Here is a 26,630-nt window from a genome sequence, read left to right on the forward strand (position 1 = left end):
CTTGTGTGTATTTTAACATATTAAGTCTTCAAAGCTATCAGTTTTCTTGTTTCAGCCATAGTTTTTATGCTTACAGTGGTATCAGAGCCATGGTACACGATATAATCATGCGGGTCTTTGAACGTTGTTCGCACATCAATGTGCCATTACATTCACATCTTGATGCGTTGGAAAATTTTAATAAAATTCAAGAAGTATTTGAGCAATTAGAAATCAATTGCATTACAGCACGTTAATGGATGTCGAAAGGAAATCAATAATAGGAAGAAAACCATGGACCAAAATGATGAGAATAAGGCACAAAACACTACTTTTAATAAAGGTGATAAATAAGCCTGGTCGTAGTGAGAGAGACACATGAAGGAAAATCTCAACTAACGGTTGTGAGGAGGAAGATAGTAAAAGAAGTTATATGAAAACTGGAAATGATAATTCTGAAAGTTATGTCTTCGGTGGAGATTGTCATGAGTATAGTAAGGGAATAATGTTGCTGTGCCTGTGCTTTTGAATGACAATGACAAGAAGGAATGGCAGTGTGTTTTACTTGCGATGGGAGGTAGAAATCCACACTGAATAACTACCAATGTCGCTGTCAGAGCAGAGATTGAGACAATATTTCACAGAAACTATGGGCACCCAAATACACAGGATGGGAATTCATCCCAGACGATCCTCGCTCCTTTCCTTGCAAAAAATTCAAGAGCTTCTCGCCGAAATTCGCCATTATTTTCCCGACGAAGAAGAAAAGCTGCCTGAGATGCCGAGGAAAATTGGTGCAACACGCTGGAAAAGACTCAGCTATCTTTGCTGAATCTCCAATTCGAACCCTTAAATCGCCAAATCTTCAGTTCAGACGAAAAAGCCCTAAAATTATTAGGTGAAATCATCTCCAAATCTTATTCGCGCACACTATCGTTGAAGAAACCGCTTTATTTCACAGAGAATCTCTCAGAACCCTCACGTCCCGATGTGAACACAAAACAAATATGGAATCACCTAAAACCCAAGATCCCTCAGATTGCTATCGATTCATATCAGTTTTAATAAGAAATTTACAGTCCACGGACGAGGTTTTTCACTCTTGGTCCTCGGTCTTCTCTTGATCGAGTCCAGCTTTTTGCGCCACCACCATTTCTCTTTTCTTCTTGGATACCTTTATAACGGTAAACCTCGCCGCACTTTCTTCCACCAGTATGAAAATCATAGCCAATATTATGTACAACTTCTATTCTTCTAATTTTCTTCGACGCCACAACACGTTGCTTCTCGATATGGTCAAATTTCTGGTGGCAGGGCTTGTGCAAATATTTATATACCTGCTGGATTTGTTCAGTGATCAAGATTGGTTGGGGGTCGTGGAGGACGCTCGAGAGGCTCTTCGCTGGGTTGCTTCTGTCCTTGACCAGATGCTCAGTGTGTGAAAATTTGGTTCAAGAACCAGCTCTTTCTCGGGAGATGTGATATGTATTTATTGGAGCATGTTCTTGAAATGATTGAAATGGAAGCTAGTGAGGATTGGACCTCGGCTTTTGCTGGCCTGTCTGAGGAACATTGGCTGCTTGTACTCAACATAGTGCATTCACTCTACCAAGACACGGGTACTTGTGAATATAATGAGCCATGAAGACTATGAACTCCTCCATGAACTTTCTCGAAGACCCGTTTGCTGCGTCAATGCCAGTGAAAAATTGCTGTCCCTGAAGTTACTAGACCTATTGCCATATGGCTTTGAAGATGAGATTGATGAAGAGGAAGGCTACGGTGTGATGTCGGGAAAAGCAGGGGAAGGGTCACTGTCAATAGAGGTGACTCAAAACGGATCCGTTGGCTGCTTTCGCTGCCATCACCAGACCTACCCTTGAACCGAATCTCCCATAGCAAAATCGTCCGATGCATTTTCCTTTTCACTGCAGTCAAAATGTTACAACGAATTGAAGTTCTTGTTTCGTCAACAGTCACGTTATACCTGTTTTTTTTACAACGAAACTATCTATCTATCTATCTATTATATTATATCTATATATATATATATATATATTATATATTTAGATATAATTATATAGAATTGAATTATATAATTATATTTGATTGTAGTTAAAAAAAATAAAAAATTATTAGAGCTATATATAAAAAAATAAAATAAAATTTATACTTAAAAAAAACAAAAAATCTAAGGAAATATTACCGATGAGTTATAGAGAAGAGGATGGCCAGATTATATACATCGAAGACGACATACACTATGTGAAGAAACCCCAAGCGTTAAATCTTTGAGGACAAAGCTTCTGATAGGAAGGCTATGTTGTGAATAAATTCATAACAATTAAATACATAAAATAAATATAAATATTAAATAATTAAATATTAATTAGGTTAAATAGTCATTAAGTTAGGTGAAAAGGCATGTGTAAAAGACATGCCTATTCACGAAAGGTCACCTGCTAAGGTATAAAAGCAGGCCTCATTGTAACATTCAAAACATCTTATATCATCATCTTATACAATTATATATATATAATAAATTATTATTTCAAATACCTATGTGTATTTTAACATATTAAGTCTTCAAGCTATCAGTTTTCTTGTTTTCAGCCATAGTTTTTATGCTTCATAATAACTAGCCCTTGAGTGTGTTTTCCAAGTCTTGGGTCAATGTATAGTACTATGCAAAGCATTATTTCGTGTTTTGCGGAATTGCATTAGGTTTTTATAGAATTTTTTAAGAATTAATTGAAAACCCTAGTAAGGCTCACAAGTTGCCGAGTTCGATCTCTTTAAAGAGGTTGAGTTGAGACTCAAGTAAGGCCAAGTTGGTGGTCAAGTAAGGCTGAGTTATGTTGGAAAATGTAACTAGTTTCGGTCTTCATAATTGTCAATGTACTCAAGTCATTATGTACATCTTATGTTACAAGAAAACGAAGAAATGAAAATATTATTTTAAGCATGGGTTTCATGCTCCATTTTGATGGTCATTTAGGTCAAGCATGTTCTTCATGCTTCTAGGGTTTGTCATGTCAAAAGAATATTTTTCTTGAGTCAAGAAAGTCCTTGTCAATTGTATAAGACCCTATTGGGCAAGTTGTAACATGTAAAAGATATTGATTTTGAGTCTAGAAAGTTCTGAGCCTCTAGGCACAAGTTGGCCCTGGTAGTGACAAGTTGACCTAAAGAAGGGTATTCGACCTCATGGAAAGCCTATAAATAGAAGTAGATTTGACCTCATTTGATCACCAATTCAATCTCTCAATAAGAAGTTCGATTTGAAGCTGGGAACATCAAGAAAGCTAGAGCGAAGGTCAAGAAAGAAAGGAGAAGTCAAGGAGAAGAAGCAAAATTTGTTTTTGGGCCATTTCTCTCACACGTGCGAAGAAACTAGGGTTTTTGCAGCTACTATAGGGCCAAAGTTGAAGCTGGAAGCTGGTTGAAGCAGAATTGACTCTTGTTGTCTTGGCTGACCTTTGACCTTATTTGAAGGGCTGACTTGGTGCTTGGAGGAGGACTTGGTCTAGGGTTTTGGGTCTTGGTTTTATCATTTGAAGCAGATTCTATAAGAAGAAAAGGGATTCTTTCTAGGTTTTCGCCTTGGAGGGGATTTGCCCTGGCTTGGAGCGTAATACTTGTGTCGATTGTCTTTATTGTTTTTGTTCTTGATAATTGTTTGATGAAAAGATCTAATAAGGAAACACAAGAATAAAAATAAAGTACACAAGCAATTATTAAGGCTAAAGAAGAAATTGAATTAATAGTTTCTCTACTGCTTTCTCCAACAAGTTAAGGTTGACCTAAGCCACAAGTGAAGTGGGGAGTTCACTCCCCCTTCACTCCTCTCATGCCTACACACTCTCTTCCTTTTGCCTATGCATTCCACTTGGGGCCTGCACATGCCCTCTTGGGAGATTGTGCTTTTCCTGGGATTGTCAATCTCCTTGAGATTATCATTTGCATTGGGATCTACAGATTCTTCTTGGGATCTCCTCCCTCCTATTCTATAAATCAAAGTGCTCCTCTCTTGAGTCAAAAAAGGATGCAGTGTGGAAGAGTTGGAACTCTTGGGGAAGCTCTGCTGCTATTGTATTGCTCTATCATTTTTGAATAATAAAAGGCTTTGGAAGCTACATGGTGTGTTGATCTTTGTGTGGTTGCTTGGATCCAAATTGAGGTATAATTGTTTATATTGCATTGCTTTGAAATTCTTTGTTATAATAGGCCTTTGAAGGGGTGTTGTCACCCAATAGGAATAGACTCTTCAAAGTTGGTTATTTGATTAGTCTATTTGCTTTCTTACATTTTGGAATCCTAGATCATATGTGCTTCTAAGTTGACTGACATATTTTCTAGATTTCATGTGTAGGGAACACCTATCTATTAACAAATTTTCTTGGCAAGGATTTGTGAAGTTTTACAGGCACCTCAAGTTGGAGAAGTGGATCACTTTGTTAGATGCTCCACTTACTTCAACATACACGAAGTGATGAAAATTGGCAACTAAGGGATAAATTTCCTTGAATAAATATCTCATTTTTGACTATACTAGAGTGCCTTCCTAAAAATAGAAAGTCATGTCTATCATCTCAAGCATGACTTTCCAAATATAGTAAATCACCTTGCTTCAACTGGTAATCAAGTATAGATTATGGAAATCACTTAAGTTATCCTTAATCAATCTTAATTGTTCAATTTTTACTTTAATCATCAATATTATTACTATATCATAAAAGATTCTTCTTACCCTCTTTAATGGATATGTTACATTCCCTCCTTAATGACATGAATTACAAGGGCATGCATACCTCTTAATGGCATGAGTTAGAAAGGCATGTGTACCTCCCTAAATGGCATATGTAACTCCTCCTCAAGGCATGCATATTGCTCCTTCTTTATGACTAGAATTTGTTGCTCCGCCTATATATGTACATCATATTATCTCATTCTCACTACTTGTCCATGGTGAAAGAGAGTTGGAGAGACTTGAAGAAGATTGAGAGAGAGAGAGACTTCGAGAGTAAGAGCCGAACTTGAAGGTTGATTTAGTGTTTGCATCAACTATTGCTACCAGTGATCTTCATGCTACAACTTGTTCAGATTTGGGTTAACTTACTCATTCTCTTGATCTCTCATTGTGCTTTGTATCTCTGCTTAACAATTGATATTAATAGAGGAAGAATCTGGTTGGGTTTTTCCTTGTGGGGTTTTCCCGGTCATTGGACCTAAATTCTCTGTCTTATCTTGTTCTTGGCTGTCTTCAATTGTGCCATTTGGTTTATGTTTATATCTATAATTGATTAACTAATATTGCAGTAGAAATAATTTTTTTGAAATAAGTAATTGTTACAACATAGAACATCAGAATTTGAACATGGTATTAGAGCTTGGTGAAAACAACTCCAAGAAGTTGAGCTTCTTCGTTTCTCATTTTCTTCTGAATATCTCTTGCTGTCCTTTCTGTTTGCAGCCCATTTTCTGCTGAAATATCTCTTGTTGTCCCTTGTATTTGCAAGTCGTTTCTGCTGAAATATATCTCGTTGTCCCTTGTATTTGCTGCTGAAATATATCTTGATATAGACATCGAATTGATCAAGATGTCTTCTTCTTACTTTAAGAATGAAGTGAAGTTAGTTGATGTTTCAAATTGCTCACCTTGGAAGGCTAGATTAGATATTACTCTTGAGGAACATGATGTACTAGAGTATGTTGAAGGAGAGGTAGCAGAAATAGCAGAAAAATCTAAAGCTGCCATCAAAGGCAGATACAAGAAAGAGGGAGTGAAGGCTAAAAAGATTATCTTGATTCTCTTGGAGACCATCTCATCACCTATGTCTCCAACTTGAAGAAATCCAAAGAAATGTATGATAAGCTGATTGGAATGTATCAAGTGAATAACTTGAGCCAAATTCTTGCTTTGAAGAATCAACTCAAGGATATTAAGATGAACAAAGGAGAGACCATTCAAGCATACTTCATGAGGATATCTAAAATTAAAGATCAACTGTCTACAATTGGTGAAATTGTATCTGATAAAGAGCTTGTGCTGATTACACTTGGAGGTATTTCTCCAACTTGGGAAACTTTTATTACTACCATCAACAACAATGACAAGTTTCCTACATTTGATGGAGCTCTTGGGAAAGTGTAGTCAAGAAGAGGCCCAAATGATTTCCAGAGGAAGAATCCCCAAGCACGAGGAGGAGAACTTATTGCCTTTGTTGTCCAAGGAAAGAAGCAGAAAGGAAGAAGAGGTCATCACTGTTCGACAAAGCCTCCCCCAGATTCAACAGTTCCCTTAATTGGAATAGAGACTTCCCAAAATTCCAATGCTACAATTGCCATAAGCATGGCCACTATGCCCATGACTGTCCATAAAGAGGAAGAGCGCAAAGATCCAACTACAACAATCGTACCAACAATGCTAATTATAAGAGAAGAAAAGAAGCTTCTTTTGCTTGTAAATAAAGTTACCATTCTGCAAGGAACCCAAGGTATGCCAACAATGCAACTGAAACACAGTGAAAATACTTTCTTGTTTCTGCTCTTTCTAGTTTCTCTCCTGTAGATTCTTGTAATTTATGGTTGGTTGATATGGTGCCTCAATGCACTTTATTGGTTATAAAGAAGTGCTCTCAAATCTGGTCGAGAGGGAGACAAATTTGAAAATCATTCTTGGAGACAACTCTACATATAGGGATCTGGTTTGTTTCTTTCCATCTAGATCAAGGTAAAACTATTTCACTTCAATAAGTTTTGTATGTACCTGGCTTGGAAAAGAATCTTGTATCCATACTGCTTTAGAAGATAAGGGAATGAAAGTTGCTTTCATAAATGGTAAATTTCTCACTTGGCCGATGAGATCAATCATGAGAGATGCCTTCACTTTGGGTTGGTTGAAGATGTGAAGGTCTATATAAAGTCAATGGAAGACCAATTCATGCGTTGATCCATGACAAAAATCATTAAAATGAACTTTGGCATCGAAGGCTTGCTCATTTACACTATAAAGCATTTCCTCGTGTGAGGAAGATGGTTTCCAGAATGTCGAAAATTAGAGCAGATCATGATGGAATTCGCCAAGGATGTGTAAGTGGAAAGAAAGTAAAGGGACCATTTCCTTCCAGCAAAAACAAATTTAATTGGGTACTTCATCTTATACATTTTGATTTATGTGTACTTATGGGTGTAACTTCTGTTGTTGGCTACTTGTATTATATAATCTTTGTAGATGATTTTCTCGTAAGACATGGATTTAGTTTAAAAAAAATAGAAGTCAAGCATTTCACATGTTTAAAGACTACAAAGCTTTGGTGAAAAACAAACTGGAAAGCAGATCAAAATCTTTAGATTTGATAATGGAGGAGAGTTCACTTCCAGTGATTTCATTGTCTTCCGCAAAGAAGAGGAATTAGGAAAGAGACCACTGTACCATATAACCTAGAAAAAAATGGTGTGGCTGAAAGAAATAATAGAACTATCATGGAAGCAGTCAAAGCTATGTTGCATGATCAGAAATTACCAAGTTTCCTATGGGGAGATGTTGTTAATACAACTGTCTATGTCCAAAATAGATCTCCTCACCGTGCCCTAAACAACATGGCTCTGAAGAAGTCTTCACTGGTGAAAAGCCCGAGGCTGGGCACTTGAGGATCTTTGGCTGTCCTGTTGGATGGGGTATGTTGCCCCCAGAGGAACCTTCAGAGAAAGCAAGAAATCATGTCGACAACTGGTTCCATGGATATGTTGTGCCATGAGCAACATTTTTCATGCTTAACTGTGCACTTTTGAAGAAGCTGTGAAAGATCAAGTGTGGAAAGATGAAATGGCTGAAGAGTATGAGTCAATAATTCATAACGATGTATGGGATAGTTCCAAGACCCCGAGGTAAGTCTGTTGTGTCTTCCAAATGGCTGTATAAAATTAAGCATGGTGCTGATGTCTGTATTGAACAATATAAAGCTAGATTTGTGGCCAAAGTTTCTGTCAGAAAGAGGGAACGTACTATGATGATATTTTTGCACTGTTGCCTGAGACACCACCATCCGATTGATTGTGGCTCTAGTTGCTAGCCAAGGATGGACTCTTCACCAAATGGATGTGAAGATTGCTTTTCTGCATGGCTTCCTTAAGGAAGAAGTATTTGTGGAGCAACCACAAGGTTTTGAAGTACATGACCGGAAAACTCATGTATGTAGACTGAAGAAAGCCCTCTATGGTTTGAAGCAAGCTCCAAGAGCTTGGTATGCTCGCATTGATAGCTTCTTGATGAAGCTTGGTTTTACTAGAAGCAATGTTGATCCAAATCTTTACTTCAAAACAATCCAAGGTATGCCTTTGATTTTGGTATTATATGTTGATGATTTATTTTTGACCGGTGGTGAACCTCTTATCCTCCAGTGTAAGGGGAGTTAGCTTCTGAATTTGAAATGAAAGATCTTCATTCGATGCACTACTTTCTGGGCCTAGAAGTATGGCATATGCCTGGTGAAATTTTCCTTTTTCAAGGAAAATATGTTGTCCAACTACTAGAAATATTTGGTGTGACAAAATGTAAGTCCATGAATACTCCAATGGAGATGAATTTCAAGAAGTTATGTGGTGAAGTTGCAGGACCTGATTTGGCAAATCCTTCTGAGTATCAACAATTGATTGGGGCACTGATGTTCTTAGTGAACACTAGACTGGACATATGTTTTTGCGGTCAATACTCTGAGCCAATATATGATTAAGCCATCACATGCACACTGGATTGCTGCAAAGCATGTGTTGAGATACCTGCATGGGACCATCAATCTTGGATTGAGATATATTGCCGAAGATGTAAGAATACATGGGTACTTTGATGTTGATTGGGTTGGTAACTCAACTGACAAAAGGAACACATCTTGGTACTGCTTTAGCCTGGGATCTGTGATGATATTTTGGATGAGTAGAAAACAAAAGTCTATAGCCCTTAGCATGGCTAAAGACGAGTACATTGCTGCTAGCATGGCTAGCTGTGGGGTAGTATGGCCAAGCAAGCTCTTTGGAGAGCTGTTTGAGCATGTATTTGATACGAATGTAATATACTGTGACAATAAGTGTGGGATTCGAGTTGCAGAAAATCTCATGTTCCATGATAAATCCAAGCACATTGAGATCAAAGATCACTATATTGGGGATATGGTGCAGAGTGGAGCAGTGAGACTCCATCATATTGCTACTAATAATCAAATAACTGACATACTTACCAATCCTTTGCTCAAAGGGAAGTTCTTGGCTTACAGAGAGCAACTTGGACTCACGGATGTGACCCTTCCTAAAGGGGGCGGTCATGGATAACAAAGATGAGACTTGGTTGTGTGTGATCCTTATCAAGTGGTAATCGTCCCAAGTATACAATTTTGTGCGTGATCCTCGACAAGTGGTAATCCCTCCAAGCAGAGATAGGACTTGGTTGTACTGTGTACATGATCCTTGTAAGTGTTAATCCCCCAAGCTGAGACTTGGTTGTGCGTGATCCTTGACAAGTGGTAATCCCCCCAAGTAAAGATCAAACTTAGTTGTGCGAGATCCTTGTCATGTGTTGGAAAGTGGTAATCCTTCCAAGTGAATATAGGGTGATGGATGAATCTCTCCTAGGATTATTCTTCTTTCATTAGATTGTAACATCATTGTTCCAAAGCGGAGATCCTTTCTTCTGAAAGAAATTCCCTTCCTAGCTAAGAGGGAGTATTGAAAATTGGCAGCTAAGGGATGAACTTCGTTGAATAAAATCTCATTTCTGACTATTCTAGAGTAATTTCTAAAAATAGAAAGTCATATCTATCATCTCAAGCATGAGTTTCCAGAAATAGTAAATCGGCTTGCTTCAATTGGTAATCAAGTATATATTATGGAAAACCACTTAAGCTTATCCTTAATCAATCATAATTGTTCAATTTTACTTAATTATTGTTATTACTACTATTACTATTACGATTATCCTTTATGATACTATTATATTATTATTAAAAGGAAATTCATGTCTCTCAATCATGTCGTATGTAACTCCCCTCAATTAATGCATATGTTACTTTTTCTTACTGAATGGATACATTACACTCTCTCTTACACACTCATTAAAAGCATGGCATATTCCTCTTACACACTCATTAAAGCATGTCATAAAAGTTTCCTCTTATGCACTCTTTAATGTATATGTTACATCTCTCTTTAATGACATGAGTTACAAAGGTATGCATACCTCCTTAATGGCATGAGTTACAAAGGCATGTGTACCTCCATAAATGGCATATGTAACTCCTCCTCAAGGCATGCATATTGCTCCTCTTTTATGACCATAATTTGTTTGCTCCTCCTATATATTAATCTCATATCATCTCATTCTCACTATTTGTGCATTGTGAAAGAAGGATTCAAACTTGAGAAAGAGAGTTGGAGAGACTTGAAGAAGATTGAGAGAGATAGAGATTTGGAGAGTAAGAGAAAAGCTTGAAGGTTGATTTAGTCATAGTGTATGCATTTGCTGTTGCTACCTGTGATCTCCATGCTGCAACTTGGTCAGATTTGCGTGAATTTACTCATTCTCTTGATCTCTCATTGTGCTTTGTATCTCTGCTGAACAATTGAATACTAATAGAGAGAGAATCTGGTTGGGTTTTCCCCTTGTGGGGTTTTCGCTGGTCACTGGACCTAAATTCTCTGTGTCTCATCTTGTTCTTGCCTGTCTTCAATTGTGCATTTGGTTTATGTTCCATCTAAAATTGCTTAACTAATATTGCAATAGAAAGACATTTTTTGAAATAAGTAATTGTTACAACATAGAACATCAGAGTTTCAATAAGAAGCAAATTCCCACCAAGCACGAAGTGTCTCCAATTGCTGTGAAGATTCCATTCTGTCCTTCTCTTCTTACACAAATTCTAAAAAAATCTCTCAAATCTTTTGGTTCGATGCTATGGAATTTTATTGTAAAATATAGCATTTTGAAGGATTTTTTTGATGCTGTCCTAACAGCAGCAAAATCAAGCATGAAATGCTAATTAAAGTTGGCTTTCCTTGGTTGTAGAGTAGAAGATTCACTTTATTTCCGTAGCATTTCACTTTGAATTTTTTGAGCATTTCCCACTAACAATTGCGGTTGGTCCAAAAACATTTTTGGACATCTTTCACTATTTTTGCTTGCTGGTGTTTTGCAGGTCAACAAAAATACAAGGGAGGTGTTGCCCGATTTTTGCCAAATTGGACCACTCAAGCACCTGGAAGGAACCTATAATATTTCCCTTTGTAAAATTGTGAATATTACAATCATTGTAACTTCGAAAACCACCATTTCCGTTTGTTCACAAGGGATACACATCACTATACAAGCCTTGTAATATTTGAGGGAGTTGGGAGAGTCTCTTAGGCACGCCATTCTTCAGTATTTTATGTGTGTGTTGTGTTCAGATTTAATTTCTGTTGTGCATACTATGGTTAGATACTTAGTTGTGTTTGCATTTAAAATTTTAGATCTGCATTTTCTGTTTGTATTTCCAAGTGTACAATTTAGATAAGTGCAAATCAGATCACTGCGTATAAGAAAACTAACATGGTATCAGAGTTGTAACCTTTGACTAAAGCCAAAACATAAGGTTTTCTTCTTAAATTGCAGGTTCAACGTTTAGAGGGAGCAATATTACTAGTTCGAATTGGCAGTTAGGGTATATAGACAAATATGGCGTACCAGGGCCTATGCTTTGAGGACTGATTAGAGGGTGCGTCCAACTACTAGCTGTGGAGAGAAAGGATTGGCGTGGTGCTTGAGAGGTAGGGCATTTGGGAGTTCGTGGAAAATGTCCCAGCTATGTCCACAGGTCCTGAACAGTTGCCTTAACACAATAAGAAAGATGCCAAGGCAATGTGAATCCTATTGGAGGGAATCAAAGACCACATCATTCCCCACATGGCCAAAAAGAAGACAACCAAGGCAATGTGGACGATCATTATAGGTCTTTATCAAAGTACCATTGAAGCCAGAAAAATGATGTTGAAAAGATAAACTGGGGACTATTAGAATGACCAAGTTAGACAATGTGGTGTCTTACCTCACCAAGTTCACCCAAGTAAGAGAAGAATTGGCAGGAGTGGGTGAAACAACTCCAGACATAGAGTTGGTGCATATTGCCCTGATGGGCTTCCCCAAAGACTAAGAGTCTTTTGTGAATAAAGTATGTTCTAGGGATAAGCTTTCGGATTGGGAGCAACTTTGGAGTGATTTTTTCCAAGAAGAGCTTTTTTGGGATACATTGCCAGGGTCTCATGCAAGAACAAGAACAAGGAGAATATTTCCCTCGTTGGCAAAGGGGGCAAGGCAAAGGGGAAGAAGGGTATTGGAGTAAGTGAGTCGAGCTCCAAGGGTGAGAAGAGAAGGATCTTAGCAAGATCAAGTGTTTCTTGCCATTAGTGTAGGCACTATGCCACTAAGTGCCCTAACCAGAAGAAGGGGTTCAAGAAGGACCAAGTAGTAGCTTTGCAGAGATCGATGATTTTCAGCCAACTTTGAGAGGGAGTTCTCTCTCATCTCTTGCATGGAGAGTTCAATGGGTACTAGTGTTTGGTACGTTGGTAGTGGAGTTTCTTGTCATATGATGGGAAATAAAGACTATTTTTGCAAGTCGAAAAAGGACATGAAATTTCACATAGAGTTGGGAGACTATGGGAGGTATTGAGTAGAAGGGCGATATAATCAAATTCAAGAGGGAGTTGGGAAAACCCTTCTTTCTCAAAGATGTGCTTTATGTCCCCAGGTTCAAGAAAATCCTTGTCTCAATTTCAGCCTTGGAGGATAAGGGTAAAGGTGACCTTCAAAGAGGGAAAAGTCTACATCAAGCACAAGAATTCCAAAGTGGCCAACCCTATTGGGGGTCAGACAGAACAACTTGTTTAGGTTATAGGTTGAAACAACCCCAATGCTTATGAGCAGAGGGGGCTGTGATTCATGCAGGGAGATAAGCGAGTTATGCAATAGACACACAGGGCATCTGCAACATGGCACGTTGAAGATTCTTAGAGATATAACGACTGGGCTGCCATAGTTCAACATTGAATACCATGATGTGTTCAAGGGTTGCACACTTGGCAAGTATACAAAGGCACATTTCCTAGCAGTGATAATAGGGCCAAGGGCATCTTGGACCTTGTTCATTCAGAGGTTTGCAATCCCATGTCTTTTGTATCCCTAGTGGGTACAACTATTATGTTTACAACTATTCGAGAAAGACTTGGATCTTCTTCATGAAGAATAAGGACAAGGTCTTCTTGAAGTTTTAGGAGTTCAAGGTCTTGGTTGAGAACTAAATTGGCAAGAAATTCAAGGGCACTGCGGTCAGGTAATGGAAGTGAGTACACTTCAAATGCCTTCAAGGAATTTTGTGCCAAGGAGGGCATCGGGAAGGAGTTGACCACACCATACAATCTCAATAGAATGGGGTGGAAAAGCGCAAGAATCTGACCATTGTTGTGGCAACCAAAGCTATGTTGCATGACCAGAGCTTCCCATGTTTTTTTTGGTAGAATCCATGTTGCAGGAAACGTTGCCCCCAGGTTTGTTTCAGCTAGGAAACGAAACGGAAATGCGGAAACGCGTACTGTATGACCTGGAAACGAGTTTTCGGCTTGAGGAAACGAGGCCAGTACGACTGGAAACGAGTTTCCAGGCCGTATGACGGAGTTTCCACTTCATATTGCGATTTTTTTGTTTTGTTTTGTTTTTTGTTTTTTGTTTTTGTTTTGTTAGGTTTTGTTTTGTTTTGTTTTTTTGTTTTGTTGTTTTGTTTGTTTTTGTTTTTTGTTGTTTTGTTGTTTTTTTGTTTTTGTTTGTTTGTTTGTTTTGTTTGTTTGTTGTTTTTGTTGTTGTTTTTTTTGTTTATTTATTTATTTTCATTTTTGTTTGTTTGTTTGTTTTTCAATGCTAATTTTTACTGGGCAAATAAAATATCTTGTGGATGCTTCTAGATGCCTCTCTTAAGTTATAAAAGACTCTCGCCTCATTCCCTCATCACACAATTGAGCAAGTCGTTTCTCTTGGAGATGAACGATTTTAGCAAAGGAGAAAAGAGGAAGAGAGCAATGGTCTTTTGTCTTTATAGTTCTTGCAGCCTTAGTCTTTATTGTACTTGCAACCTCATATATATAATAAAGGCTGATTTTGAGATTTGGATATATAATAAAGGTTGATTTTGGATATTCCGATATTGCTATTTTCATTATGTGATCATTCATGAGTAAATGTGATGTAAATTTAATCATAATGTTTAAACTTTAAATGTAATAAATTATAATGTATCATGTATGCTTTATGATTGCACATAACATTTCTTAAATGTCCTAAATTCTAATATAATATATATATATATATATATATTCCTCGTTTCCAAAATTTGGGGGGGTCACTTTTCTTACCCATGCCTGTTTCGGAAACTCGTACCCATTTCCCTGTTTCGTACAACTTAGGGTAGGAGCATGCAACACTGCTGTTTATTTGCAGAATAAGAGCCCACATAGAGTGTTGGGGCGAGTAACGCTGAAGGTGGCCTTCATAGGCAAGAAGGCAAACATATTATAGTTCAATATATTCGACAATCTGGTGTATTTCATGTACTAGTGGAGAAGATGTCAAAACTGGAGCCCACCATAAAGAAGGGCATCTTTGTGGGTTACAATGAGACTTTAAGGCTTACAAGATCTATGTACTAGCACTTAGGAGGACAATCATCTGGAGGGATGTAAAATTCAAGGAGGTAAGAGCTATGAAGAAGTCGTTGGACTGTGAGCTAGTTCCAGACTCCAGTGTAGGAGGAGCGAGCTCCCAAGCAGGAGGCTCAACCCGCTCCTCAGATAGGAGCTTATACATGATGATAGGCAAACCAAGCAACATGAGGATGAGAGTCACATGCAGGAGGAGCAAGTGGAGATCACTCAGCTAGTGACTCCAACACAATGAGAAGGAGAGCTAGATGGGCTAGTCAATTGATCAGAGAGACACAAGATGGAGTTGGTGCTCCTAGTAATTCATTTTAGGAGAGTAGACCACCACAACGGTACACATGACACGTGGCACTCATGGCAGAGTTGTTGGAGGTTGAGCCTTCCAACTATCGGGGGCCACCTTGCAACAGGTTTGGAGAGATGCCATGGTGGAGGAGTACACCTCCCTCATGAAGAATGATGCCTGGGAGTTGGTAGCTAATGCCAGAGGGAAAACCAATGGTGGGCTTTCTAGATCAATAAGATCAAGCATGGCGCTGATGGGAGCATTGAAAAGTTCATGGCCAAGGGATTCTCCCATAAAGAGGGCAATGATTATGACGAGACATTTGCCCCTGTAGCCAGACACTCGTCCATTAGGACTATCATATCTATTACAACAAAGATGGGGTGGAGGATCCACTAGATGGATGTAAAAACAACCTTCTCAATGGGTTGTTGAGTAGGATATATATGTTGAGAAACTAGAGTAGTTTGATGCACATAGCAGGGAAACACATTTGTGCAGACTCAAGAGGGCATTGTATGGGCTCAAACAACATCCACAGGTGTGGCATGCTCGTGTTGATAACTACCTTTAAGGATTGGGCTTCACTAAGAGTAAGGTAGACTCCAACCTCTACTACATCATAGTTGGAGGTGAGCTGCTCATTTTGGTATTATATGTTTATGATCTGTTTTTGATAGGTGTTACCTGCTCAGTATTTGACAAGACATTAGTGACCAGTCAAATTTTCAAGTTCAAAATACCTATAGGACAATCTTGGCCCTTCTTCTCTCTTCTTCTCTTTTCTTTCCCTATGCAAATTATGTATCATATGGGGGAGTTGTAAAAGATGTCACTAGCATGATGAACTTATGTAAAAGACTTAACCCCATGGGACTTGGTTATTAAGGAAGTCACTCTAGAGTGTTTTTTTTTACGTAATTAATTTTTTTGTTTTGAGCAATAAATAATTAATTGAGTTTTTTCACTCACATCCTCCTAAGTTGGAGTGCATACTAATAGCTAGGCCTTGAGGGTGTTTTCTACTTATAGGGTTGATGTATATTACCATGCTATGGATTGACTCGAGTCTCGTAGAATTGCATTAGGTTTTAGTAGGAATTTTTAATAATTAAAAATTTCTTGTAGAATGGGAATTTTTAACTAAAATTTATGTAACAAATAAAAAGGTGGTACTACGAAGTTTTGTATGGCATGTAGGTACTCCTTTTTCATGCTTAGAGTACTGACATTACCTTAATACTCACTTTTGGGTGGAAAATATTAATTTTTCCTAATAAAAAATCACTTTTAGACATAAAATCAGGATTTTAAATAATTGGGAACATGTCAGAAACATGTCTCTAGTCAAGCTGAGGTTCACATCCAGTTGATGGTGAGTTAGCTAATGACTTAGGCGTAGTTAAGAGGCCATTTTGAGAGCTCAAGTAAGAGGCCAAGTCAAGGCTGGAGTTAGCTGCCAGCGAGTGTGAGTTACTCCCAATGAGTGCGAGTTAGCTCACAAGTAAGGGAGGACGAATGGTTTCATTGAATGGGTCGAGTTTGAAGGCCAAGTAAGGCCGAGTTGAAAGTCAAGTGAGTGCGAGTTCACTCACATAGGAGCCTACTCATTGGCACTTGGGATCTATGCTCCACCACTTGGAGCGTATGCCCTCCCCCTTCTTGAGCCTACACATGCCCACATGGAGTATGCATGCTACACTTCAAACTCATGCTCCTCTTTGGGGTTGTTAACTTGCATTGGGTCTCTCTCTCTCTCTCTCTCTCATGTGCAACAAAATTCTGAAATTGCTAGGTCGAAATTCTGAAGTTGCATCAAGGTTGAAGCTGTGAAGTTGCATCAAGGTCAAAGTTGTGAAGTTGCATCAAGGTCAAAGCCTTGAAGCTGCTAGGTCGAAGTTGCTAAAGAAGTTGATGGAAGGTCGAAGTTTGTTGTAGGAAGTTGTGTAAGGAAAGATCATCAAGAAGGAAGGTTGACTTGGTATTTGAAGATTCTATAAGAAGAGAAGAATTCTTGTGGGTTTTCGTTTCAAAGGGAGAGGTTTTGACCGTGGTTAGCAACCTACATTTTGTGTCCTCTTGTCTCATTGATCTTCATAGTTTGGTAGTTGTTTGATGATAACGAACACTATAATAATCAAGTAAAGAAGAAATTAACTACAAGTACATCAAATTGAAGTTAAGAACATCACAAACAATTATCAAAGTAAAGAGAAATCACCCTAATCTGGCTGCCCTAGATTTCTAAACATGGTATATGAGCTAAGGTAACAATAAGAAGAGACAACTTGAAGATCATCCAATTGAAGAAGGATACATAAGGGCCAAGCATAAGAAGAAGCATCAAGGAGGACTACCCATCACATGACAAGGATCATAACATCGCAAATCTTGGAAGAAGAAGAAGACCTCAAGGACCCTACTTTGTTAGGAAACCAACTCACAAAAAGATAGAAAAGATAGATCGACGCTTTAGAATTTAGCCTCTTCGAGGGGGCAACCTCCTTTACATTACACAAATGAACAATTATTGGATGATACAAATGACAAGACCTCCTTTCTATATATAGGAGTCTAAGGGGTAATAATATAATCAGAGCCGACATAACAATAATATGTAAGGGCACAATAATAACAATATTGGGCTTCTATGGGGCACAATAATAACACTATGGGGACTACATGGTACAACAATATAATAAGGGGGTTGTACTAATAACAATATGGGGTTACACTAGTAGTATAGGGGCCTAACGTGCTCCTCTCCTTCAAAAAGTGTTGTCCTCAATGCTTGAGTAGTTCTTGATGTTTCTATATAAAATTCTTGTCCTCCCATGTGGAATCTTCAGTGGGTAAGTTCTTCCACTTGATGAGATACTCTGAAATTGATCGATTTCGTAGCTGTCGGGTTCTTGTTTCTGTGACTGCTGCAGGTTCCAATATGATTTTTCCTTCTTCAAGTTCTGGCAATATTGTTAGAATTGGGATCTTCTGCAACTTTTGAATGAGTGGCTACACTTCTTCGTCCTTCTTCCATTCATCCCTTGCTTCGTTTATCCAATCTGGTTGGATAATAGAAATAGCACAAAACAATGCTTCCACATCCTCATCCTTTCTTGAGAGTGCATCTGCAACAAAAATTTTCTTCCCTTTTCTGTAGATGATGTCAAAGTCATAACCCAACATATTTGTGACCCATTTTTTCTGTTCTTCTAAAGATAATATTTTTTCTAAAAAATATTTAAGACTATCATGATCCATTTTTACCTTGAAGTGTCTTCCCATTGGGTAAGGTCGCCGTTTTTTAAGTGCATGTAGTATTGCCAACATTTCCTTTTCATAAATAGCTTGCTTGAGATGTGGTCATAAAAATACCCAATCACCTACATCAAAATTTGTTTCATTGCAATGTTGATCTACTTCTTGTTTCATTCGATTCTGCACCAAAGTGGCGTTATCCTTTAAAAGTTGGAGAACTTGTTATTGATGCTCGATGCGATCTTTCACTGCTTGAACCTTTTTCTTCTTGATATGTCCTTCTATCTTGAAAGTTTGAGGAGTGGTAATTTCTTCCAATGCTTTACAAGATATGGTCGGATTCATTTCTTGATGCTCGATGTGATCTTTCACTTCTCGAACATTTTTCTTCTTGATATGCCCTTCTATCTTGATAGTTTTAGGAGTGTTAATTCCAGCCAATGCATTACAAGATATGGTTGGATTCATTTCTTCTTTCTCGATGTGATCTTTCTTTTCTTGAACCTTTTTCTTCTTGATATGTCCTTCTATCTTGAGAGTTTGAGTGGTAATTCCTGCCAATGCTTTACAAGATATGGTCGGATTCATTTCTTCTTTCTCTGGGGTTGGTTCCTGGTGTATATCCTTTTTTTTTGATGTTTCTTTACCCTTTTCTTCCTTATCTTCATAATCTATGTAAAATAATTTCTTCTCAGCACACTTATGACCTTTATTGAATTTGCTATCACAATTGTAACAAAGCCCTTTTTCTCTTTTTTTTTCTTCTAATTGTTGTGGTGTAAACCTTGTAGGTTGTGGAAGGCTAGGAGAAAAAACACTTGCATAATTATGGTCGTGAGTGGTGGGATTCCTTGTTTCCATAATTTCGCTTTCAATTTTTCTTTCCCACCTGAATGCCTTCTCCAGTGAATCAGGTTCTCAAAGACGAACCTCATGTTGAATGTTATCCTTTAAAGCACCTATGCAGACATCAATCCTTTGCTTCTTGGAATATCATTTACCCTTATATTCAAATTTTGAAAGTCCTCAATGTGCTCTACCATTGAACCCTTTTGTTTGAGATTTATCAATTGGCTAAAGAAGGTGTTTATCTTTGTATCCTCATAATGTGCTATCATTTCCTCCGTGAAAATTGACCACGTGACAAGTGGTTTACGAGAACAAAGCCCTTTATACCATAAAAATTGATTTAGTTCTAAATAATTAGATGCAATATGTACCTTTTGTAACAGTGGTACACCATGTAATGTAATGTGTAGGAGAGAGCAATTTGGTATATGATGTGCCTCGACCTTGATTTTTACACCCTTATTTATATGCCTTTTGCCTTTTATGATTTTTCTTTAATTAATTGCTCGGGGCTCAAAGGACAAGAGCATGATGTGTAAGATATAGCAGCGATTACCCTCTTTTAGAGGGTGGTTCATTGCCTTCCAGGGGTTGGGACAATCATGGGTTCCTGAATGATCAAGAAGGCTCATCTAGGGCCCTATGGGACCAGGGTGATGACCATGGGTTGTGGTAGAGCTCATTAATTGGCTTTTGGCCACATGCGAATTATTTTTGTCCCAACCATCTTTTGCATTTTGTGGTACAATTTCCTGTTAAATGTGGCCAATTATGCTTTTTTCTTTTTCTTTTAGCTGCTTCAACCTCCGGGACAAAGCTTAACCAAGGTGGGGCAAGGGTATAGGGAGGCTGACCCTATGTGGACCGGAATGAAAATGTGGACCTAGGTGGGAGAAATGATGAATTGGGGTATAGTGAGTGGAAAGGGAGTAATATATGTGGATAAATGAGTGGGACCACACACCCAAAGTCGGGTTTTCCCAAGTAGTACCACCCTAGAACCAAATGGTCAATAAAGGAGATCCCACAGGACTAAGATCCAAGGGTAACATCCAAAAGAGATCAAGGGGACAAGAGCACAAACTAAGCCTACCCTTTCTGCCAAATCCCCCCATCAATCCATACCTAGAAGTATCCATGATAAGTAAACCCAATACTCAATTACCAAATGACAAGACATACCTTTAGATTCGGGAGGCCCACCTTCAAACATACGATTAATACAGGTGGGTGAGGGACCACATGGCTGGCTCAGGTGGCAGAGAAATGACACAACGAGCTAGTAGGAGGCTACAAGGGGCTGCCGACTGAGGTTCATCATGGAGAAAAATTTCTCCTGGGGATATCACCCACGAAGTGGTGGGTAACACTGCCTCCTTTTGAGAACCTTGTTGGTTTTGTGTCTTTGGATGTAGCCGAGTCTCATCCATTTCTTCATGGTCATCATCTGAAGGAGGGCTTGGGAATTGCCATCCTTTTTGCTTTGTGGTATTTGTTGATCTTTAATGTACCTTGGACAAATGGTTTCCCATGGGTTAGTCTCTACCTAGGGAAAGTGTTAAAAATACTTCTTTTCCTAACTGTGACTTTATAAAGTGAAAGTGATTTTATAAGTGGTAAAGTCAATGTTAAACTATAAAGCGAAAAGTGACTTTAGACATAAAGTACAATGTGGGTACTTTATTTAATGTGTGAGTTAAAAAATAGAAGTGAGAACTAAATGCACATTTATTCTCATCCCTTGATCTAAATGAATCTGAGCCATTAGATCTTAGGGTTGCCCAAAAGTCATTTAGGGAAACAAAAGGGAGAAAAGAAAGAGAGACTGCATTCATTGTTCATGAGCAGATTGGAGAAAAGAGGTTGAGCACTGGATAAAAGTTCTGAAGGAGAAATTTGTTGCAGCAAGCTGAAGGAGTGATTTCTAGGCAAAGCTGGGCATGGAAATCAAGGTTTAGAAAACAACAGAAGGTACAATACAAACAACATTGAATGTTGTGAGCTGCATACCGTTCGCGAAAAGTTTTTGAAAAAAATATTTTTTTTGGAAAAAAATCTGTACAGTCTGTACAACAGTACGGAAATCCGTATAGTCCGTACAGTCGTATCTATAAAGTACATATTTTCAACTTCAAGTGGGCACAGAAATCGAGGCAAAGTGGGCATGGTTTTCAAGGAGTTTTGGGTTGAAGAGATAAGTTGTATTTTGCTGTTTTGTTTTGTCTGCAAATGTATTTTTCTGAACTTGAAAGATAAATAAATTTGAAGAGCTCTCTAACAGGTTTTCCCCAGAGAAGATTGAAGGGGTTTTGCCTGGGTCTAAGTTGACCAAAAATTTTGTGTATTTTTTATGTGTGTTGCTGGTCTGGTTATGTCCATATTTATTTTCAGCATGTGTTGACAGTCCCATGTGTTTTAATTTGAAAATTTCATTTCCAGAATTCTATATGTTGAATGTATGTTTATGGGAAAGGGCATTTAACTGAATGGGAGTGATAAGGTGAAATTAAAACCGGGTTGGGATTGTTGGAAACTTTTTTTTTTGTCATCAAACTTCAAGATGGTATTAGAGTGACAGGCTGAAATTTGTAGTTTGAACAATAGACAATAGTTTGGGACAACTAACAGTGGTTTGGGGTTTGGAGTCTGGACCAATGTTGCATGAAACGGGGATGTGAAAACATCATTTTCCAAAAATCTAGGAAGTGAAGCGTCTCGGAAGCGTCTACTATATATATATATTATATTTTTGCATTTATATTAAAAAAACATCCGAAATGCCAGATTAGTTGTAGAAGACATGAAAACATGCATATTTTTGCATAAATCAAGATAGATATGGCATCCATTGTACATCAATGATTAATTATTCCAGCATCAACCATCTACAATCTAGATTCCTCTTCTATTGTCTAGCCTTTGCCTCTACTTTAATTCTATAGGGATTTTAGTCAACATTGCCTAATTTTGATCAAACAACGTTATCCAAGCCTTAGAATATGGTAGAGAAAGCTTAACATGCCTGATCAATGATTTTGACTTGAGTGAAGGGTACATAATTGCTAAGGCCATGACAAAGGAGTTCAACAATCAATAACACCAACACTAGGGTACATATAGGGCTTGTTGCTCTTGATTAAATGCCAATCACATGCCCTCATACATGATATAATCCAATGAAATGCCACAATCCCATTGATCTTGAAAATTGTTAAGTCTACTGAATTTTGAATGGGATATGAAATTCTATTTTCTCCAAATGGAATCTGATGAGGTTGGAACCACTTTCAAACATCCTGAGTCATTTGATGGTAATGTTAAAAATTTAAGTAAAAGGATGGAAATGAAAGATAAAGGAGAATGTCACTTTTACTTTAAGAATTTAACATTACCATTAGGGAGCATCTAGGAAGTGTCTAGGGAGCATCAAGGGGCACCTTGGGAGTATTCGGAAAGTGTAGTTCCTCATAGAACAGTTTGAAATTTCCAAAAACAAAAAAAGCCCTGCGGAACTGTCCACCTTCCCTCGGATTTGCTCGCGATTCGCTGTGGATACACTCCCGAAGCTCCATAGATCCACAACCGATCCTTTCCGAAACCGTGGATCAGGCAGTAGGAGCCGCGGATCGGGCCCCCACGAATCCAATTTTGCAAGAATCGCCAAAAAAGGAGGAACCACAGATTTGATTTTCCGATCCGCGGTTCCGCTGAAGGATCGGTGGCAGATTCGTATGGGATGCGGTTCTGCCTTTGGATCCTTGGGGGGGGGGACAGTTCTTGCAACACTGGTTTGGACAACAAACTGATATTTTGGGACAATAAGGTGAAATTTCACACACACTGAACTTTTGGGACAGCAAGGTGTGCTAGAAAGTTCATTTCTCCATTTTCTTGGTTTTGTAGACAGTCATGGCCATGTTCTTAAGGATAGAGGACATACTGGTTGGGATATCCAACTATGCTGTTTGGAAGGACAAAATTCAGGCAGTGTTTGAGTAGGTAGAAGTTTGGGAGATAACGCGACAAGTGGTTGTACCTCCTACTGTTGCAGATAAACTCGCTGAATTCACAAAAAATAATACAAAGGCAAAAAGGATTTTGATGGACAGTCTGAAGGATTATGTGGTTCCTCAGGTGAGAGGAAACACATATGCATACCAGATGTGGACAGCTCTAACCACTCTCTATCAGAGTACCAATGAAAGTAGGAAGATGGTACTCAAAGAACAATTGAAGAACATCAGGATGACAAAGGCTGAAAGTGTAGTTCATTATCTTGGCAGGGTCAAACAGGTACGTGATGATTTGACTACTATTGGTGAGACAGTGGCACCCATAGAGTTAGTTAGGATAGCTGCTGCGGGACTTCCTAAGTCTTGGGAGGTCTTTGGAGATGTTGTTACCTCTAGGGCGAATGTTCTCAATTGGGACAGGTTCTGGGATGATTGTGTGCAGCATGAGATACAGAACACTGGCAGTGTTGGGGTGAAGATAGCAAATGAGGAGGATGTAGCCTTGACAGCCATGGGGAAGAACAAAGGGAAGGCCAAGAAAGGGGCCTCATCAGATGGGGCTAAGGGAAAGGAGAAGAAGAAGAAGAAAGATACAGATATGTCCAAAGTCAAATGTTGGGCATGTCAGAACATGGGACACTATGATGCTAAGTGCCCTGAGAGGAAGAACAAGGGGAAGAAGGGTACTGCAACTTCAACAGAGGTGGAGCAGTCTGCTTCACAGTTTGACCAGAACTTTGCTTTTATTACTTCTACATCTAGTAGGACTACATCATCCGATGTGTGGTACATAGACAGTGGGGCTTCCCGCCATATGGCAGGTGCACGGGAGTTCTTTTCAGAGCATGCAGAGAGGGCACTTGACATTGAGATTGTCCTAGGAGATGACCGCACTGTGAGAGCTGTTGGTGTGGGGACTATAACCTTTGAGAGGGAGTCTTTGCCTCCTTTGAAGGTCATGGATGTTTTGTATGTTCCTGGGCTGAAGAAGAACTTGATTTCAATCTCTGCTACGGAGGAGAAGGGGTTTGACGTCACTTTCTCAGGCGGGCAGGTATTGATGCATCCCAGGGGAGCTTCCATCACTTCGGCCAAAGTGATTGGAGTGTGCTCTGGAAAACTACACAGTTTCAGTTTTCAGTCGACGGGAGCATTGGTGAGTAGCACATCTGGTAGCACTCACATGAGTACCACCAATAGTAGAGAGTTGTGCAAGTTATGGCACTAGAGGATGGCGCATATGCATCATGGAGCTTTGAGAGTACTGAGGGAGATCACTACTGGAGTTCCAGATTTCAGTGTCGAGCATTATGAGGTCTGCAGAGGTGTGATTTGGGTAAGTACACCAAGTTACCATTCCCAGAGAGTGACAATAGATCTATAGGTATACTAAACTTGATTCATACTGATGTTAGTGGCCGTATGTCTCTTGTGTCTTTGGGTGGTTATGGGTATTATGTTATATTCGTTGATGACTACTCTAGGAGGATTTGGATATATTTCTTGAAGACCAAGGGTGAGGTCTTCAATCGCTTTAAAGAGTTCAAAGCTCTTTTGGAAAAGCAAACAGGTAGGAAGATTCGAGTCTTGAGGTTAGACAATGGTTGTGAGTACACCGATGGTGGGTTTTCTGACTTCTGTGCACAGGAGGGCATTAGGAGAGAGTTCACGGTTCCTTACAACCCCCAACAGAATGGGGTGTTTGAAAGAAAGAACAGAGCTATTGTTGGGGCTGCTAGAGTGTCGATTCATGATCAGGGGTTGCCTTTATTCTTGTGGGTTGAGGCCTGGAATGCTGCTATTTATTCTCACGACAAGAGTCCTCATAGAGTATTGGGGAATATGACTCCTGTTAAATTATAGTATGTTCTATGCTTAGAGTGGTTTACTTATTTTTCTTCTTATTAGCCATAGATTAGCAATCACATATACATTAAGTAAAGTGCAGATAGAACATTAAATGATCAACATAAAACATGCCAAGACAAGAGACACAAGATGTGGTGGTTAGCCAGGGACAAACCCCATTGTGGGGAAACCCTTTGATCAAATCTTCTTTTATCTTCAATAGTTCAGTAGAGAGAAATAGTACAAAATCTGAATTCTGTAATTTTATATTAGTAGCAGCAAACCCTAGATCAGCGAAGTCAAACTTGGTCAAACTAGTTGAAATTGAGCTCTAAAATGCTTGGTCAATTTCCAGTCAACTTGTCCTCAAACAGCGTGAAGAAACAACCCTTGAACAACCCCAAAAATTCAGTCAATTTGCAGACTTCTGAAGTCAACTGCAGTCCTAAACTAGGGCAGTCAATACTGGTCAAACCAGAGGTGAGATCACTTCGATTTTTGTGCCAAAAATTGCGGCCTTCCTAGGAGAGGAAACCACACCCAATCCGCACTTCTGAAAGGTCAACGCTTGGTCAACGCTGGTCAAAGAGATGACCTGCTGCCCTAGCGTCCTTTCTGCGTCTTTCTTGCCCTAGGATGTCTTCCTTTCAGCCACACGTGTGTGAGAGAGAGAGGCTCCTAGAGAGAGAGAGAGAGAAGATGAGTGAATTGAATTGTCCAAATGAGGAGAATGCTCCTTGTATTTATATGCAAACATTGAGGTTGAATAGACATGACTGCTGGGCTTCTGAGCCTACATAAGTTTGTTGGCCGACCTTGACAATTTGTCCATAATCAAAATAAATTCATATCTCCATAAATACTTATTGGAATCGAATGATCTTTAGATCAATCCTACACCTCTTGATGAGAGGAATCTAGGAAAAATATCAGAATCCATAAATAAGGTGATCCACATGGAGTTTGGCCCTAGTTGCCAATTTTAACACTCCCTCTCAACTGGGGAGAACTTCATCTGCAATCCTTCAGACCGTCGCTGCTATCCATCCATCAAATGCACTGCTCTGTACAGCTTGACCCCACTCTGCTCTGCTCTGCTCGAACTATGAAGAAGAAGAAATGATCGAGGATGTATCATACCATCCTCCACTGACCCGAAGTTAGTCTCAGAGTGTGAACCACTCTCACTGATCCTAGATCAGTATCATTGATCCCAGATCAATGGAGGTCATCCTAGCATAGGGAGTACGATAGATATAGCGATGCGTTCATCGATAGTACTACTATGGTCCCTATCCTCATTTCCCTGCTCATTGATCAGATGAGAGGTACTTCCCATGAGTCCCAGACTGCATGGGTAGGATGCCTCGACAGGAGAACTAATCATCTTGTGCACAGGAGAACAAATCATCATGTCCAGTGGATGCCACAGAGAACTAATCATCCTAGCCTATAGGAGAACTAATCATCTTGTTCCACAGTCGCCACGGAGAACGAATCATCATGTTCCACAAAAGAGCTAATCATCTTGTTCCACAGTCGCCACGAGGTGTCACAGGGGAAGGTTGAACCTTTACCCTGTACATAGTGTACCACCAGGGGAAGGTGAGTCGCCCTATGGTCACGTCGCTCCAAGAAGTACCCCGTGCCCCCCTAGAGCT

The 26,630-nt window shown here is 39.1% G+C and overlaps 1 protein-coding gene across 1 annotated transcript in view; it reads left to right on the forward strand.

Moving 5' to 3' along the window:
• The window catches only part of LOC149198770 (polyribonucleotide nucleotidyltransferase), a 445,102-nt gene that overhangs the window by 348,389 nt on the left and 70,083 nt on the right, over window positions 1-26,630 (forward strand).

Source organism: Pinus tabuliformis, chromosome 2_1, assembly GCF_031772625.1.
Source record: "Pinus tabuliformis cultivar Carrire ecotype Pingquan chromosome 2_1, CPIR1, whole genome shotgun sequence".
NCBI lineage: Eukaryota > Viridiplantae > Streptophyta > Pinopsida > Pinales > Pinaceae > Pinus > Pinus tabuliformis.